Source organism: Salvelinus sp. IW2-2015, linkage group LG7 (assembly GCF_002910315.2).
Source record: "Salvelinus sp. IW2-2015 linkage group LG7, ASM291031v2, whole genome shotgun sequence".
Lineage (NCBI taxonomy): Eukaryota > Metazoa > Chordata > Actinopteri > Salmoniformes > Salmonidae > Salvelinus > Salvelinus sp. IW2-2015.
The window spans coordinates 32,104,428-32,112,369 of record NC_036847.1 but is presented as its reverse complement, the minus strand read 5'-3'; positions in this window follow the sequence as shown (position 1 = coordinate 32,112,369).

Below are 7,942 nucleotides of genomic sequence, written 5' to 3'. Positions count from 1 at the left end.
CCAGGCTATTCTAATTGTCCCAGTGCATAGTAAGTCCTAGTGCTATTCTAATGTCCTAGATGCTATTCTAATTCCCAGTGCATAGTAATGGTCGCCAGTGCTATTCTAATGTTCCTTAGTGCTATTCTATGTCCCAGTGCTGAATTCTAAGTGTCCCGAGTCTATTCAATGTCCCCAGTGCTGTATGATAATTCCCAGTGCTATTCTAATGTCCCAGTGCTCAGTAATGTCCCAGTTGCTATTAATGTCCCAGTGCTTATGTCTAATGTCCTAGTGCTATTCTAATGTCCCAGTGCATAGTAATGTACCAGTGCTATTCTAATGTCCCATCTATTCTAAGTGTGCCCAGTGCTATTCTAATGTCACCAGTCTATAGTAATGTCCCGAGTGCTTTATATGTCCTAGTGCTATTCTAATTGTCCCAGTGCGGTATTCTAATGTCAGTTGCCATTCTAATGTCCCAGTGCGTATATAATGCCCAGTGCTATTTATAATGTCCCCAGTGCTATGCCCGGGTGCGTGAGATGTCTAGTGCTATTCTAAGGTGTGCGCACGTGCGTATATCTAATGACCGCGTGCTGATTCTAATGTCCCATGCGGTATAGTCATGTCCCAGTGCTATCTACATGTCCCAGTTGCCATAGTAACCATGTCCCAGGGTGACGTTATTCTAATCGTCCCATTCCACCCCCTATTCTCACATGTCACCCGTGCAAAATATTTCGTAACATGTCCCAGTGCTATTCTAATTCCCAGTGCTATAGTAATGTCCCAGTGCTAATTCTAAAATGTTCCAGTGCTAGTAGTAATTGTTCCCAGGCGTATTAATAATGTCCCAGTGCTATAGTAATGTCCCAGTGCCATTCTAATTCCCCAGTGCTGATAGTAAGTCCCAGTGCCTTCTAATGTCCCGTGCTATAGTAATGTCCCAGTGCTATTATAATGTCCCATCTAGTGCTATTCTAAGTCCCATGCTATAGTAAGGTGTTCCCGTGCCATGTCTAATGTTCCCAGTTGCTATAGTAATTCCCATGCATTTATAATGTCCCAGTGCTATTCTAATGTCCCAGTTGCTATAGTAATGTCCCAGTGCTAATTCTAATGTCCAGTGCTAAGTAATGTCCCAGTGCTATTATAAGGTTGTGCCCAGTGCTGATTCTAATGTCGCCAGTGCTATTCTAATGTCCAGTGCTATATTTAATGTCCCAGTGCGTATTAGTTAATGTCCCAGTGCCCATTCTAATGTCCCAGTCTATAGTAATGTCCCGATGCTATTCTAATGTCCCGCAGTGCTATTCTAAGTTGTCCACCTGCCTATTCTAATGGCCCCGCTGCCCTCAATGTAATGTCCCAAGTGCATAGTAATTCCCAGTGAGCATTAGATAATGTCCAGTGCTACTTCTTAATGTCCAGGTTGCTATTCTAATTGTCCCAGTGCATTATAATGTCCAGTGCTATTCTAATGTCCCATGCTATAGTAATGTCCCATGCTATTCTATGTCCCCAGTGCTATTTAGTTAATGTCCCAGTGCCATTCTAATGTCCCAGTGCTATAGTAATGTCCCATTTTGCTATTATAATGCCTAGTGCTTCTAATGTCCCTTAGTGACTATAGTAATGTCCCAGTGCTAGGTCTAATGTCCCAGTGCTATTTCTAATGTCCCAGTGCTATTCTAATGTCCCGTGCTATAGTAATGTCCCAGTGCCATTCTAATTGTGCTCCAGTTGCTATAGAATGCCCAGTGCTATTATAATTCATAGTGCTATTCTAACTGTCCCAGTTTGCATAGTAAAATGTCCCAGTGACATAGTAATTCCCAGTGCTATCTCTAATGTCCCCAGTGCTATTCTAAGTGTCCCAGTGCTATCTCTAACTGTCCCAGTGCTATAGTAATGTCCAAGTGCATCATTCTAATGTCCAGTGCTATTCTAACTTCCTAGTGCTATTCCTAAATGTCCCAGTCTATAGTAATGTTACCAGTGCTTTTTCTAAGTGTCCCAGTGTATTCTAATGTCCCAGTGGCTATTCTAATGTCCCAGTGCTTTTCTAGATGTCCCAGTGCTGGATATAGTAATGGTCCCAGTGCATATTCTAATGTCCCAGTGCTATTCTATGTCCCAGTGCTATTCTAATGTCCCAGTGCTATGTAATGTCCCAGTGCTTATTCTAATGTCCCAGTGCTATAGTAATGTCCCAGCTTATTATAATGTCCCGTTGCTAGATAACTGTCCCAGTGCTATATAATGTCCCAGTGGCTAAGTAATTCCCAGTGCCATAGAATGTCCCAGTGATAGTAAATGTCCCAGGGCTATTCTAATGTCCCAAGTGCAAGAAGTCCCAGTGCGTATTATTAATGTCCCAGTGGCTATAGGTAATGTTCCAGTGCATAGTAATGTCCCATGCTATTCTAATTGTCCCAGTTCTATAGTAATGTCCCAGTGCTATTATAATGTCCCAGTGCTATTATAATGTCCCAGTGCTATTTTAATGTCCCATGTATCTCTAATGTCCCAGTGTTATTCTAATGTCCCAGTGCATAGTTAATGTCCAGTCGCATTCTAATTGTCCCAGTTGGCTATTCGAATGCCAAGTGCTATCTAATGTCCAGTGCATAGTAATGTTACCAATGCCATTCTAATGTCCAGTGCTTATTCTAAATGTCCCAGTGCGTATTCTAATGTCCCAGTGCTATTCTAATGTCCTAGTGCTATTCTAATGTCCCAGTGCTATAGTTAATGTCCCGTGCATAGTAATGTCCCAGTACTATTCTAATGTCCAGTGCATTAGTAATGTCCCAGTTACTATTTTTCTAACTTCCCAGTACTATATAATGTCCCAGTGCTATTCTAAGTCCCAGTGCTATAGTAAGTCCCAGTGCCATTTCTAATGTCCCAGTCTTATAGTAATGTCCCAGTCTACTTATAATGTCCAGTGCCTATTTCTAATTCCCAGTGTATAGTAATTGTCCCAGTGCCCTCTAATTTCCCAGATGCTATAGTAATGTCCCGGGTACTATTCTAATGTCCCAGTACTTATTCTAGTCCCAGTGCTATATTCTAATGCCCAGTACTATAGTAATGTTCCCAGTGCCATTCTAATGTCCCCAGTGCATATAGTAATTCCCCAGTGCCATTTCTTAATGTCCCAGTGCTATAGTAACTGTCCCAGTGCCATTCTTAATGATCCTAGTGCTATAGTAATTCCCAGTGCTATTATAATGGTCCTAGTGCTATTCTAGTCCCAGTCGCTCTTAGTAATGATCCCAGTGTATTATAATGGTGCCGCGAGTGGCTGATTCTAATGTCCCCAGTCTATTCTGAATGTCCCAGGTGGTATAGTAAATGTCGCCCAGCTGCCATTTCTAATGTCTAGTGCTATAGTAATTCCCAGTGCTATTATTTTATGTCCAGTGCTATTATAATGTCCAGTGCTATTCTAATGTCCCAGTTGCTATTCTAAGTGTCCCAGTGCTATTCTAATGTCCCAGTGCTTATAGTTAAGTCCCAGTGCCATTCTAATGTCCCAGTGTCTTTTCTAATGTACCAGGCCATACGTCAATGTCCCAGTGCTATTCTAATCGTCCCATGTGCTATAGTAATGTCCCATGTGTATTATTAATTGTCCCAGTTTTGCTATTTCTAATGTCCCCCAGTGCCTATTCTAATGTCCAGTGCATATAGTAATTCCAGTGCTATTAGTAAATGGTCCCAGTGCCATTTAAATGTCCCAGTGCTATTCTAATGTCCCAGTGCTTATTCTAATGTCCCCTAGTGCTATCTAATGTCCCATGCTGATTCTAATTGTCCCAGTGCTTTCTAATGTCCAGTGCATTTAGTAATGTCCAGTGCTATTATAATGTCCCAGTGCTATTCTAATTGTCCCTGTGCTATCTAATGTCCCAGTGCATTTATAGTAATGTCCCAGGAGTCCCATTCTAAATGTCCCATGCTATTCTAATGTCCCAGTGCTTCTAACTGTCCCAGTGCTATAGTAATTCCCAGTTGCATAGTATGTCCCGAGTGCTTATTTCTAATGTCCCGTGCATATAAATGTCCAGTCATTTCTAATGTTTCCCAGTGCTATTCTAATTTGTCCCGAAGTGTTATTCTAATGTCCCAGTGCTTATTTCTAATGTCTCAGTCTATTCTAATGTCCAAGTGTTATTCTAATGTCCCAGTGTGTTATCTAATGTCCCAGTGGCTATTCTAATTCCTAGTGCTATTCTAATTGTCCTTTAGTTGCTATTTCTAATGTCCCAGTGTTTATTCTAATGTCAGTGTTATTCTAAGTGTTCCCATGCTATTTCTATTGTCCCAGTGCTATATTTCTAAGTTGTCCTAGTGCTATTCTACTGTCCGCCAGTGTTTTCTAATTGTCCCAGTGCTATGTTTAATGTCCCTAGTGCTTTCTAATGTCCTGTTGCTATTCTTTACCTGCCTCCCAGTGTCCCTCCATTCTACTGTCTCCAGTGTTATTCTAATGTACCCAGTGCATATTCTAATGTCCCCATGCTTATTTCTAATGTCCTAGTGCTATTCTAATTCCCAGTGTTTTCTAATGGTCCAAGTGTCTATTTTAATGTCATCCAGTGCTATATCTATGTCCCATGACATATATAGAATGTCCCATGCTATTCATAATCGTCCCAGCTATACTAATAGTACCTATGCTATTCTAATGTACCAGTTGCGTATGTAATGGTCCCAGTTGCTATTCTAATGTCCCAGTGCTATTCTAATGTCCTAGTGCTATAGTAATGTCCCAGTGCTATGAGTAAGGTTCTCCCAGGTGCATAGTAAGTGCTCCCAGTGCGGGATTATAGTAATGTCCCAGTGCATATTCTAAATGTCTTAGTGCTATTCGAATGTCTATGCTATTCTAATGTCCCAGTGCATATTCTAATGTCCTATGTGCTATTCTCTAATGTCCAGTGCCTATTTCTAATGTCCCGTGCTCATTCTAAATGTCCCAGTGCATAGTAATGTCCCAGTGTTATTTCTAATACCCAGTGTTATTCTTAATGTCCCAGTGCTGTGTAATGTCCCAGTGTTGTGGTAATGTCCCAGTGCTGTGGTATTCCCCGTGCTGTGGTAATGTCCCCGTGCATGTGGTAATGTCCCAGTGACACTGTAATGTCCCATGCTTTGTAATGTCCCAGTGCTGTGGTTAATGTCCCATGCTGTTAATGTCCCAGTGCTGTGGTGAATGTCCTAAGTGTTTGGTAAATTGTCCAGTGGCTGTGGTAAATGTCCCAGTGTTGTGGTAATGTGCCTAGTGTTGTCCGGGCAATGTCCTTAGTTGTGGTAATTGTCCCAGTTGCTTGTTGTATACTGTTTCCCCTCTCAGTGTTGTGGTTAATGTCTCCAGTGCTATGGTTAATGTCCCAGTGTTGTTTTGTTTGGTAATTGTCTAGTGCCTTGTGGTAATGTCCTAGTTGCTGTATATACCCTGGTCCCAGCTCGTCTGTAGTAATTCCCAGTGTAATGTAGGTATATGTCCTATCGCCTGTGGTAATGTCCTAGTGCTGTAGGTAATGTCCCAGTTTGTGGTAATGTCCCAGTGTTGTGGGAAATGTCACCAGTGCTGTAGGGTAATGTCCCAGTGTTTTGGTAATGGTCCTTAGTGCTCGTGGTTAATGTCCCTCTTATGCTTGTGGTAATGTTCCTTAGTGATGTGGGTTAGATGGTCCCAGTGCTGTTGGTAATGTCCTTATTCTTGGTAATGTTCCAGTGTTGTGGTAATGTCCTAGTGGCTGTGTGTGTGTGTGCGTTGCGGTGTGTGTGTGTGTAGACTGCAGGCAGCCCGTTAGCCCATACTGCTCTGCTGCATTCATTTGTCGCATGTTCCGCTCCACCACTGCCTCCCGCTCCCTTTCCCCTCTCTCTCTCTGCCGCTCCCTTCCCTCTGCCTCTCCTCTCTCTCTGCCGCTCTGCTCTCTCTGGCAGAGTGTATAAAGAGAGGCGAAGGAGAGAAAAGAAAACCCGGATTCCACACGCCATATTTGTCTGGAGGAATGAGAAAAATTGAGAAAATTCCACATAAAAAAACCCTGTAGACAGAGAGAAAGAGATGGAGGGGAGGAGAAGAACAGGAGAGGAGGAGAGGAGAAGAACAGGAGAGGAGGAAGGGAGAAGAAACAGGAGAGGAGGGGAGGAGAAAGAACAGAGGAGGAGGAGAGGAGAAGCGGGGAAGAAGGAAAAAGCTGAACAGAGCTGAGGCGAGCAGGGGGAGACATTGTGACTTCAAGACGATCCAGGGCATGGCGAGAACATTTTGTGATGGGTGAAAAAAATGGAGGATGGGAGGGAGAGACAGGGAGACAGAGAGACTGAGAGGAGAGAGAGTGGGAGGGGACAAGGAGCAGAGAGATAACAAGGGAGAGTAGGAGGAGGGGAAGGGGAGAATGAGAGAAGAAAGGAGAGAGAGAGGAAGGGACTGGGAAGAAGGAAGATGAGGAGGAGAGGGAGGGGACAGGGAAGAAGGAGGATGAGGAGGGAGAGAAAGGAGGAGGAGAAAAGGAAGGAGATGAGGAGGAGGGAGAGCAAGAGGTGAGGGGACAGGAAGAAGGAGAGAGGAGGAGAGAGAGGGAGGGGAACCAGGAAGAAGGATGAGAGGAGGAGAATAGCACTGGGACATTAGAATAGCACTGGGACATTAGAATTGCACTGGGACATTAGAATAGCACTGGGACATTAGAATAGCACTGGGACATTAGAATGGCACTGGGACATTAGAATAGCACTGGGACATTAGAATAGCACTTGGACATTACTATAGCACTGGGACATTATAATAGCACTGGGACATTATAATAGCACTAGGACATTAGAATAGCACTGGGACATTAGAATAGCACTGGGACATTACACACACTAAGGACATTACCCACAACCACTAAGGACATTACCACACACTAGGACATTACCACAACACTGGGACATTACCACAACACTGGGACATTACCACAACACATACAACCACTGGACATTTACCACAACACTAGGACATTCCACAACACTGGGACATTTACCACAACACTAGGACTTACACACTAGGACACTTACACAACACTAGGACATTACACACACTGGGACATTACCATAGCACTGGGACATTAGAATAGCACTGGGACATTAGAATAAGCACTGGGACATTAGAATAGCACTGGGACATTAGAATAGCTACTGGGACATGAATAGCACTGGGACATTAGAATAGCAGTGGGACATTAGAATGCAGTGGGACATTACTATAGCACTGGGACATTAGAATGGCACTGAGGACATTAGAATAGCAGTGGACATAGAATAGGCAGTGGGACATTACTATAGCACTGGGACATTAGAATAGCACTGGGACATTAGAATAGCACTGGGACAGTACTATAGCACATTGGGACATTAGAATAGCACTGGGACATTAGAATAGCACGGGACATTAGAATAGCACTGGGACATTAGAATAGCACTGGGACATTAGAATAGCACTGGGACATTAGAATGGCACTGGACATTAGAATAGCACTGGACATTACTAGCACTGGGACATTAGAATAGCACTGGGACATTAGAATAGCACTGGGACATTAGAATAGCACTGGGACATTAGAAGCACTGGACATTAGAATAGCACTAGGACATTAGAATAGCACTGGGACATTAGAATAGCACTAGGACATTAGAATAGCACTGGGACATTAGAATGGCACTGGGGACATTAGAATAGCACTGGGACATTACTATAGCACTGGGACATTACTATAGCACTGGGACATTAGAATAGCACTGGGACATTAGATATGCACTGGGACATTCAGAATAGCACTGGACATTGAATGGCACTGGACATTAGAATAGCACTAGGACATTAGAATAGCACTGGGACATAGAATAGCACTAGGACATTAGAATGGCACTGGGACATTAGAATGGCACTGGGACA